Genomic DNA, 12,034 nt, shown 5'->3' with positions numbered 1-12,034 from the left:
ACGCCTTTAAATGTTTTTTTTCTGTTTACAATGCATTGAGCTAGGCCAGGCCTCAAAGAAGGGCATACAAACATCTATTTTACTCTATGATTGTGTAACCCATAGAATTAATTCAAGAAAAGCGTAACAATCTGCTGTGTACCAGGGAGAAAAATTGATGCCGGTTCGTACATGCCCGAGCGACTATGGAGCCCATGTAACCCTAGCCATGCCCTCTCCATCTCGATTCCTCTAGCCGCGGCCATCGCCGGTGGTGGTGGGTGGCGGCGCCTAACTCGCAGAAGGCGGAGGGCAGGGGAGGTGCGCATCTGCTGGGTTCTGGGGCAGAGGAGCACGGCGTCGAGTCGACGTGCGAGGTCTGCGGGGGAGAAAAGCTGGAAGGCTAGGCAGCAGCGCCGGATTGTGGTGGAGCAGCTGAGGCTTCGACCTTTGGTGGCTATCCGGCGCGCTGGTCCGTGGCATGTGGGCAGCAACACGGGCTGGGCCCGATCTAGGCCCCCATGTCGTGGCTGTTGCACCTGAACGCATTGACCGGATCGGGGAACCAACGACGCTCGGGAGGGAGCGATGGGATCGGGCCAGCATGTGCCACACTCCTTTGTGCTTGCAATCTGTGGTGTTCTTGTTGGACAATGCACGTCTAGGGTCTTCGATCGAGATTGCTCCGTCTGTTTGACGCTGGTCGGCAACCCGACGGCTCACCTCGCCTTTGGCCTGCCGGCTAGTGGCGTGGGAACTACTGGGGCGACTTTGAATAAAGGTGGTTATCCTAGGGTTTGAACTCACACCAGGATGATGATATGCCGGATGTGAGTCCTCCGATCTGGCTCGAATGTCGTGTTTTGGAAGGCTCCGCCGACCAACTTCATTGTGTGATTTATGCGTGGAGGTTGCTGGATCGGGTGGGATTCGTTCGTGTGCACCCATGTTTTTCTTTGGTGATTTGGTTTCAAGGGAGCACTGCGAAGTTGCCATCATGGAGCACGCTTTCTCCTTCCATGGTGAAGTCGCCGACGGGGAATATCATCGAGGTCGGGATCTAAGGACTAGTTATGGTGGTTCCAGTCTTTGTGGTGATGAGGAATTGGCTTGGTGTTTTGTGACTTGGAGCAACAACATCGTAAGAGCATCTCTAGCAGTGACTGAACTCGCCGAAACTGAAAACGGCGAGTTCAGTCTCTCGAACTTTAGGGTTTCGTTGATTTTAGGTCAGGGGCAGAATAGAAACCGAACTGATGAACTAAAAAAAGAAAATCAAACATTCGCGGGAAATTTTAGGCAATGAACTTGCAAAATGTAAGAGTTCGATGTTTGATGCGCGTAGATGACACGTCCGTTGGGAACCCCAAGAGGAAGGTGTGATGCGCACAGCAGTAAGTTTTCCCTCAGAAAGAAACCAAGGTTTATCGAACCAGGAGGAGCCAAGAAGCACGTTGAAGTTTGATGGTGGCGGAATGTAATGCGGCGCAACACCGGGGATTCGGCGCCAACGTGGAACCTGCACAACACAACCAAAGTACTTTGCCCCAACGAAACGAGTGAGGTTGTCAATCTCACCGGCTTGCTTGTAACAAAGGATTAACCGTATTGTGTGGAAGATGATTGTTTGCGAGAAAACGAGTAAAGAACAATTGCGATAGATTGTATGCGATGTAAAGAATAGGACCGGGGTCCACGGTTCACTAGAGGTGTCTCTCCCATAAGATAAAAAGCATGCTGGGTGAACAAATTACAGTCGGGCAATTGACAAATAGAGAGGGCATAACAATGCACATACATGATATGATAAATATTGTGAGATTTAATTGGGCTTACGACAAAGTACATAGACCGCCATCCAGCATGCATCTATGCCTAAAAAGTCCACCTTCAGGTTATCATCCGAACCCCTTCCAGTATTAAGTTGCAAAACAACAGACAATTGCATTAAGTATGGTGCGTAATGTAATCAATAACTACATCCTCGGACATAGCATCAATGTTTTATCCCTAGTGGCAACAGCACATCCACAACCTTAGAACTTTACATCCTTGTCCCGGATTTAATGGAGGCATGAACCCACTATCGAGCATAAATACTCCCTCTTGGAGTTAAGAGTAAAAACTTGGCCAGAGCCTCTACTAATAACGGAGAGCATGCAAGATCATAAACAACACATAGGTAATAACTTGATAATTAACATAACATAGTATTCTCTATCCATCGGATCCCGACAAACACAACATATAGAATTACGAGATAGATGATCTTGATCATGTTAGGCAGCTCACAAGATCCAACAATGAAGCACAATGAGGAGAAGACAACCATCTAGCTACTGCTATGGACCCATAGTCCAGGGGTGAACTACTCACTCATCACTCCGGAGGCGACCATGGCGGTGAAGAGTCCTCGGGAGATGAATCCCCTCTCCGGCGGGGTGCCGGAGGCGATCTCTGAATCCCCGAGATGGGATTGGCGGCGGCGGCGCCTCGATGGGTTTTCCGTATCGTGGCTCTCGGTGCTTGGGGGTTTCGCGACGGAGGCTTTAAGTAGGCGGAAGGGCGAGGTAAGAGGCGGCACGAGGGCCCGGACGACGGGCCGGCGCGGCCGGGGCACTGGGCCGCGCCGCCTGGTGTCCGGCCACCTCGTGGCCCCACTTCCGACTCTCCTTCGGTCTTCGGAAGCTTCGTGGCAAAATAGGACCACTGGGCGTTGATTTCGTCCAATTCCGAGAATATTTCGTTACTAGGATTTACGAAACCAAAAACAGCGAGAAAACGACAAGCTGGCTCTTCGGCATCTTGTTAATATGTTAGTGCCGGAAAATGCATAAATACGACATATACTGTGTATAAAACATGTAGATATCATCAATAATGTAGCATGGAACATAAGAAATTATCGATACGTCGGAGACGTATCAGCATCCCCAAGCTTAGTTCTGCTCGTCCCGAGCAGGTAAACGATAACAAAGATAATTTCGAAGTGACATGCCATCATAACCTTGATCATACTATTGTAAGCATATGTAATGAATGCAGCGATCAAAACAATGGTAATGACATGAGTAAACAAGCTGAATCATAAAGCAAAGACTTTTCATGAATAGTACTTCAAGACAAGCATCAATAAGTCTTGCATAAGAGTTAACTCATAAAGCAATAAATCAAAGTAAAGGTATTGAAGCAACACAAAGGAAGATTAAGTTTCAGCGGTTTCTTTCAACTTGTAACATGTATATCTCATGGATAATTGACAACATAGAGTATTATAATAAGTGCAATATGCAAGTATGTAGGAATCAATGCACAGTTCACACAAGTGTTTGCTTCTTGAGGTGGAGAGAAATAGGTGAACTGACTCAACATAAAAGTAAAAGAATGGTCCTTCAAAGAGGAAAGCATCGATTGCTATATTTGTGCTAGAGCTTTTATTTTGAAAACATGAAACAATTTTGTCAACGGTAGTAATAAAGCATATGAGTTATGTAAATTATATCTTACAAGTTGCAAGCCTCATGCATAGTATACTAATAGTGCCCGCACCTTGTCCTAATTAGCTTGGACTACCGGATTATCACAATACACATGTTTTAACCAAGTGTCACAATGGGGTACCTCCATGCCGCCTGTACAAAGGTCTAAGGAGAAAGCTCGCATTTTGGATTTCTCGCTTTTGATTATTCTCAACTTAGACATCCATACCGGGACAACATGGACAACGAGATAATGGACTCCTCTTTAATGCATAAGCATGTGGCAACAATTAGTGTTCTCATATGAGATTGAGGATATATGTCCAAAACTGAAACTTCCACCATGATTCATGGCTTTAGTTAGCGGCCCAATGTTCTTCTCTAACAATATGTATGCTCCAACCATTAAGGTGGTAGATCTCTCTTACTTCGGACAAGACGGACATGCATAGCAACTCACATGATATTCAACAAAGAATAGTTGATGGCGTCCCCGAAACATGGTTATCGCACAACAAGCAACTTAATAAGAGATAAAGTGCATAAGTACATATTCAATACCACAATAGTTTTTAAGCTATTTGTCCCATGAGCTATATATTGTAAAGGCGAATGATGGAATTTTAAAGGTAGCACTCAAGCAATTTACTTTGGAATGGCGGAGAAATACCATGTAGTAGGTAGGTATGGTGGACACAAATGGCATAGTGGTTGGCTCAAGGATTTTGGATGCATGAGAAGTATTCCCTCTCGATACAAGGCTTAGGCTAGCAAGGTTATTTGAAACAAACACAAGGATGAACGGTGCAGCAAAACTCACATAAAAGACATATTATAAACATTATAAGACTCTACACCGTCTTCCTTGTTGTTCAAAACTCAATACTAGATATTATCTAGACTTTAGAGAGACCAAATATGCAAACCAAATTAGCAAGATCTATGTGTTTCTTCATTAATGGGTGCAAAGTATATGATGCAAGAGCTTAAACATGAGCACAACAATTGCCAAGTATCAAATTATTCAAGACATTTTAGAATTACTACATGTAGCATTTCCCGATTCCAACCATATAACAATTTAACGAAGAAGATTCAACCTTCGCCATGAATACTATGAGTAAATCCTAAGGACATATTTGTCCATATGCAACAGCGGAGCGTATCTCTCTACCACACAATGAATGCTAGGATCCATTTTATTCAAACAAAAACAAAAACAAAAACAAACCGACGCTCCAAGCAAAGTACATAAGATGTAGCTTGAATAAAAATATAGTTTCGGGCGAGGAACACGATAATGTTATCGATGAAGAAGGGGATGCCTTGGGCATCCCCAAGCTTAGACAGCTTGAGTCTTCTTAGAATATGCAGGGGTGAACCACGGGGCATCCCCAAGCTTAGAGCTTTCACTCTCCTTGATCATATTGTATCATACTCCTCTCTTGATCCTTGAAAACTTCCTCCACACCAAACTCGAAACAACTCATTAGAGGGTTAGTGCACAATAAAAATTAACATGTTCAGAGGTGACACAATCATTCTTAACACTTCTGGACATTACATAAAGCTACTGGACATTAATGGATCAAAGAAATTATCCAACATAGCAAAAGAGGCAATGCGAAATAAAAGGCAGAATCTGTCAAAACAGAACAATCTGTAAAGATGGATTTTATTGAGGCACCAGACTTCCTCAAATGAAAATGCCCAAATTGAATGAAAGTTGCGTACATATCTGAGGATCACTCACGTAAATTGGCATAATTTTCTGAGTTACCTACCGAGAATTAGGCCCAGATTCGTGACAGCAAAGAAATGCTGTTTCTACGCGAGTAATCCAAATCTAGTATGAACCTTACTATCAAAGACTTTACTTGGCACAAAAAAACATAAAACTAAGATAAGGAGAGGTTGCTACAGTAGTAAACAACTTCCAAGACTCAAATATAAAACAAAGTACTGTAGTAAAAATATGGGTTGTCTCCCATAAGCGCTTTTCTTTAACGCCTTTCAGCTAGGCGCAGAAAGTGTGAATCAAGTATTATCAAGAGATGAAACATCAACATTGTTACCAGGGGTGTTGGGAGTTTTCTCAACCATGCATTGTACATTATCTATGTAAGTTTCAGAGGCTCCCTTTTCATTAGTCTTAGGCTTGCTATTCTCATCAAACAAATTTTCAGGAACAAGCCAAGCATAATTATTCTCTAGTGCCTCGCACATTCCTAAGAGTTTGCATGGTATTGAGGTTTTAATATCCCCCTCATAATTAACTTGATTAGTATACTTTTGTCTATCTTTTTCCATTTTTTCAAGAGTGCGGCAAAATTGGTATAAGAGCCTAGCATATTATATTTAGTGAAGACTTTTCTAGCTTCTCTTGCTACTCCCCCAAATTCTTTAAGAAGGGTTTCTAATACAAAATCTTTCTTTTCCCATTCTTCCATATCACCAAGTGTGAGAAACATGTGTTGGATTATAGGATTAAGATTAACAAATTTAGTTTCCAATATGTGAACTAAAGAAGCAACAGCAATTTCATAAGTAGGAGCAAGTTCTACCAAGTGTCTATCCTCAAAATCTTCAGTGGTACTAACATGAGTGAAAAAATCTTCTATATTATTTTTCCCAATTATAGACCCACGTCCTACCGGTATGTCTTTTAGAGTGTACTTAGGAGGAAACATGATGAAAAATACAGAAAGTAAATAAAGTAAATGCAAGTAACTAATTTTTTTGTGTTTTTGATATAGAGAGCAAGACAGTAAATAAAATAAAGCTAGCAACTAATTTTTTTGTGTTTTGATATAATGCAGCAAACAAAGTAGTAAATAAAATAAAGCAAGACAAAAACAAAGTAAAGAGATTGGGAAGTGGAGACTCCCCTTGCAGCGTGTCTTGATCTCCCCGGCAACGGCGCCGAGAAAACGGTCTTGATGCGCGTAGATGACACGTCCGTTGGGAACCCCAAGAGGAAGGTGTGATGCGCACAGCAGTAAGTTTTCCCTCAGAAAGAAACCAAGGTTTATCGAACCAGGAGGAGCCAAGAAGCACGTTGAAGGTTGATGGTGGCAGAATGTAATGCGGCGCAACACTAGGGATTCGGCGCCAACGTGGAACCTGCACAACACAACCAAAGTACTTTGCCCCAACGAAACGGTGAGGTTGTCAATCTCACCGGCTTGCTGTAACAAAGGATTAACCGTATTGTATGGAAGATGATTGTTTGCGAGAAAACAGTAAAGAACAATTGCAGTAGATTGTATGCGATGTAAAGAATAGGACCGGGGTCCACAGTTCACTAGAGGTGTCTCTCCCATAAGATAAAAGCATGCTTTGGGTGAACAAATTACGGTCGGGCAATTGACAAATAGAGAGGGCATAACAATGCACATACATGATATGATAAATATTGTGAGATTTAATTGGGCATTACGACAAAGTACATAGACCGCCATCCGGCATGCATCTATGCCTAAAAAGTCCACCTTCGGGTTATCATCCGAACCCCTTCCGGTATTAAGTTGCAAAACAACGAGACAATTGCATTAAGTATGGTGCGTAATGTAATCAATAACTACATCCTCGGACATAGCATCAATGTTTTATCCCTAGTGGCAACAGCACATCCACAACCTTAGAACTTTCTGTCACTGTCCCAGATTTAATGGAGGCATGAACCAACTATCGAGCATAAATACTCCCTCTTGGAGTTAAGAGTAAAAACTTGGCCAGAGCCTCTACTAATAACGGAGAGCATGCAAGATCATAAACAACACATAGGTAATAACTTGATAATTAACATAACATAGTATTCTCTATCCATCGGATCCCGACAAACACAACATATAGAATTACGGATAGATGATCTTGATCATGTTAGGCAGCTCACAAGATCCAACAATGAAGCACAATAAGGAGAAGACAACCATCTAGCTACTGCTATGGACCCATAGTCCGGGGGTGAACTACTCACTCATCACTCCGGAGGCGACCATGGCGGTGAAGAGTCCTCCGGGAGATGAATCCCCTCTCCGGCAGGGTGCCGGAGGCGATCTCCTGAATCCCCCGAGATGGGATTGGCGGCGGCGGCGCCTCAGTAAGGTTTTCCGTATCGTGGCTCTCGGTACTGGGGGTTTCGCTACGGATGCTTTAAGTAGGTGGAAGGGCAGGTAAAGAGGCGGCACGAGGGGCCCAGACGACAGGCCGGCGCGGCCAGGGCCTGGGCCGCGCCGCCCTGGTGTCTGGCCACCTCGTGGCCCCACTTCGACTCTCCTTCGGTCTTACGGAAGCTTCGTGGCAAAATAGGACCCTGGGCGTTGATTTCGTCCAATTCCGAGAATATTTCGTTACTAGGATTTCTGAAACCAAAAACAGCGAGAACAACGACAGCGGCTCTTCGGCATCTTGTTAATATGTTAGTGCCGGAAAATGCATAAATACGACATATACTGTGTATAAAACATGTAGATATCATCAATAATGTAGCATGGAACATAAGAAATTATCGATACGTCAGAGACGTATCAATGTTCCAATTGAGCTTACATACAAAATTAATTTACATATAAAACATAAATTTAACTACTAATTCTCCACCGCACGACTACTTTGACATAAATTTGGCCCCGGGATAGTCATCGGCGCCTCTACGCGCGGTGAAGGATGGCTAGGCGGCGGACGGCGCGGCGGAGGTGGAGGCTAGATGAGTCTTACTCCTCGTCGAGGGTGACGACCTCGAGTTTTACGCGGCGGATGCGCGCCTCCGCCTGCGCCGCCTCGTATGCCATGACCCGGCGCACGTTCTCCTGCTCCTCGTGGCAGAAGCACGCACACCTCCGGCTCCGAAATGTTGGATCACCGTCGCCTCCTCCGCGTCGTCGTGGACGTAGTGCCCACTGCTAAGGCGAAGCGGCGGCGAGTCGTCCTCGTCATCGCTGCTGATGTCGGGAAGCGGCGGAAGCGGCTGGCGGCACGAGCCAGCCGGAGGAAGACCCCTCGCCGCTATTCGCGTAGCGCACAAGTTTCCCCGGGGGCTTGAGCCCCCAGGTCGTCCACCTCCGCGTCAACCACTGTGTGCTCCCTCGGAGCGCACCCACTTAGTGCGCTCCGCCTCCGAGCGGAAATATAGCGGACGAGGCGGCGAGTCTCCACCGCCGATACGGCCGCCTTCCCTACCGGATTTTCCTGCACCAGCCATGGGGAACAGAGCGGTGGTCACGGCAGAGCGGATTGAGCGAGGGAGCGAGGGAGCGGCGAGAATTCCTTGCCGAAGTGGGAGGATTTTTTGCGGCGGAGCTGTGGATGCTGCGGATGGGAGTAGGGTTTCAGAACCTAACTCCCCTCCCCGCCCTAGTTAAATAGGGGGCGGGCGAGATTTTTCTCGGGCCCTGGAACCCAGTTTACAGGCCAGGTCGCGAGTTCAGGCACTGCTCTGGGCCACTTTCGGCCCAAACCCGTAAACTGGCAGGGAAAGTTTGGTATTTGCGTGTTTTACGGTTACTGGTAGATATGCTCTAAGTGGGGCCACCAACACATGAGAAGTTTGCAGTCTTACCTTTTAGGGTGAAAATACAGGGTCTGGCCTTAATTGGTTGTGTCTGACAATGACCTTGTTAAAGGCATTGTTTTGAGAGCGAGAACTTTCTCCGAGGTGAAAATCTAAAATTTTTGATCGGGCAACGACGGTGCTTGTATACTGTTTCCTTCTTGGAGGCGTCGCTTTTCGAGGAGCTGAATTTCTGGTGCTATCTTGGTGGTATTAGCACTGATGCTTCAAGGAATAGATCACCGTAGAGGAATTTTTTTATTGTGTTTCTTCTTCTTCTTCTTCTTTGACCGTGTGCATCCGTAATGTCGCTAGGGCAATACGTTGTTGTAGGGTCTAAGTGTAGTTAGTATCTTCGCGATATTAATATATGCTCTTTATAAAAAAATGATTGTGTAACCAGACCCCTCCCATGTAAAAAATATAAATGACAGATTCCCTCCTAATTGGATTTCCTGTTTTCCCTACTGTATTAGTGTACAAAAAACTAGGAAGTCCTAGCCGTGTATAAACAGAAATACCACAGTATTGTACAAGAAAACCGATAAAATCTAGCGACAATCGACAGTGCGAATTCATGTTGTCCGACCATGTACGTCAGGGTGACAAGTACGGAGAGGAACGTCGGTCCAGACTCCAGAGCATGCAGAGTTGCAGTGACGCCCAAAAAAAAAGGGAAGGAGTCCTTGCCGTGATGGAGTGGAATCCAACTTTAAGATGTTTGTCCCGGGTCCAACTCTACGCGTGCCTGACAAGCTGACATATACCCGTATATGCCCAAGATCATTGTCCCGCGCGCAGACCACCCAGCACGATCGTCAATGGACTCCAAACTACTAGAACGCGGCGCCGCGGATGACGACACCGAGGACGCCGTCCGCACGAGAGCCCTCTCGCGGCGGTGGCGGCACGTCTGGCTCTGCCTCCCGGCCTTGGCCTTCTCCGACATCGGTAAGAAACCAGCGTCGGGTCTCGACGAGCTGATCGTCGCGGCGCTCGCTCACAACCACGATACGCTCACGATCCACCTCCAGCATCCTCGCCACAAGCTCCGCGCCAACGCGTGGCTCCAGCAGGCCGCACAGCGCGTGCAAGGAAAGATCAGCCTAACCCTGGAGGAATACCGCCCTAAAACAATTGAGGACCGCCAATGTGGCAATGTCGTGCTGGACCTTCCCTGCAGCGGCGATGCGAGGACGGCCGCCATGTCGTTCGACTCGTTCATCTTGGAAGAAGATAAACTATCAATCCTTAGACTGCCAGTGGCGCCGGCGGTGAACGGCTCGCTGACCGAGCTGGAGCTAAAGAATATTCGGTTGGAGGGCGGCATCCTCTCGGATTTCGTGTCGTCGTGCGGCCAGCTACGAAGGCTTCTCCTACATCTTGTTTGGGGGGTGGACGGCCCAGACCTCAGGATATCCAGCAAGCTCCTCGAAGAGCTTGATGTAAAAATGATTCTAGGAGGCCTAGAGCGTCTGGAGGTGTCGTGTCCCAAGCTCCGCTCCCTTCGCGTTCAGGGGCTCGGCTGGCCCGGTTCCAAGATAATGGCTAGATTCTGCACTCCCTGCCTCGAGGAGATATACTGGCCCTCCAGCTGCTCGTTACCCAAGAGTGAGGTTGACTTCCTTTGCGGCATGGACACGGTCCGCCGGCTCAACGTCGGGCTATTTACGCACGTCCAAACATATGAATCCCACCTCGGCCATTGGCTTCTACGGAGTTGCACCGGCGTCCACCATCTCGATGTTTCCCTAGGGAGTGACAAAATGGTGGGCAACGTCTACGTTCTGAATTTGCAAGACATACCATGTCTATTTATTATTTCTTAACCCGTATAATATGTACTATGTGCCCATATATGCAGAACGATGCAGATAATGATGTGGTGAACTTGATGGAAGGACTGCCCATGCTTAGTAGCGTCACTCACCTGACACTGGCCTGCACTCCCTCTTGGCGCGTGCACACGTTCGGAGCAAGTATAGCAAAACTGCTCTCCAGGTGCTGCCGGCTACAGAGTCTCGACGTTAATGGAAACTACCCCTTGGTAAGTTTGTACTGCAACTGTGTTTTCCTTTACCCTCTTATCTAGATTTAGTTAAGGTTAAACTTGGTAAAGTTTGACCAATTATATAGAAAACATAAAAAACATCTATAATACCTAATATATTATGAAAATTCTAATACTTTCTCTGATCCAAATTACTTGTCGCAGCCTCACTGGGCCCAAAACCAATATTATTTATATACGTGCCGGCAGAGTGCCCGTGCAAGAGACCACTGGAGTGGAGGGAAACGAATCTCGGATTGCATTTTCTCAAACATGTTGAGATCTACAACATGCATAGGGACGATTGGATTGACGATCTCAGCACTCTGCTGAAGCGCTCCAGCAAGGCCAATGTGAAGATGCATACATGATCCTGAAACATGAAGAGTACATGGAAAGTCTGCATGTGTGCAAGGAGAACTAGTGTTGGCCACTGTAATGTTGGGGGATGAATCGATGGGTTTTATCAGTGTTGGCCACTGCAATATAGAGTGCATGAATTTATGGACATGATGCATATATGGATATTTGTCATATTTATCAACCAGTGGTCTGCATGTATGGATATATCATTTGTGACACCATGTTTTTTGATCTTTGTCAGACCTTTGTTGAATAAATTAATACATAGGTTTTTGTGCATCTTTCTAATGCCCAGGGTCAACCCTCCGTTTCGAAAAAAAAATCAAGTGAAACCATGTAACCTGGTCCAAGTCCTTTTGTAAGAAAAATTATTTACTCTACTCTACATTTACTTTTCTAATTTGTTGTTTTTCTTAAATCTTAAAATGCAAAAAAAAAATTATATCATTTAACTTGTTATTATATTTTCGTTGTACTGTCAACTACTTTGGTATTCTTGGGGATAGCAATAGATCGACTTTTAATTTTATTACGTAGTACATACTAGAAGGATACCCCACGCGTTGCGGTGGGTATCTCTTTAATAATTTTATTGTGTAATAAATAGAAGGG

Source organism: Lolium rigidum, chromosome 3 (genome assembly GCF_022539505.1).
Source record: "Lolium rigidum isolate FL_2022 chromosome 3, APGP_CSIRO_Lrig_0.1, whole genome shotgun sequence".
Taxonomy (NCBI): domain Eukaryota; kingdom Viridiplantae; phylum Streptophyta; class Magnoliopsida; order Poales; family Poaceae; genus Lolium; species Lolium rigidum.
Note: the sequence above shows the minus strand (reverse complement) of the source record.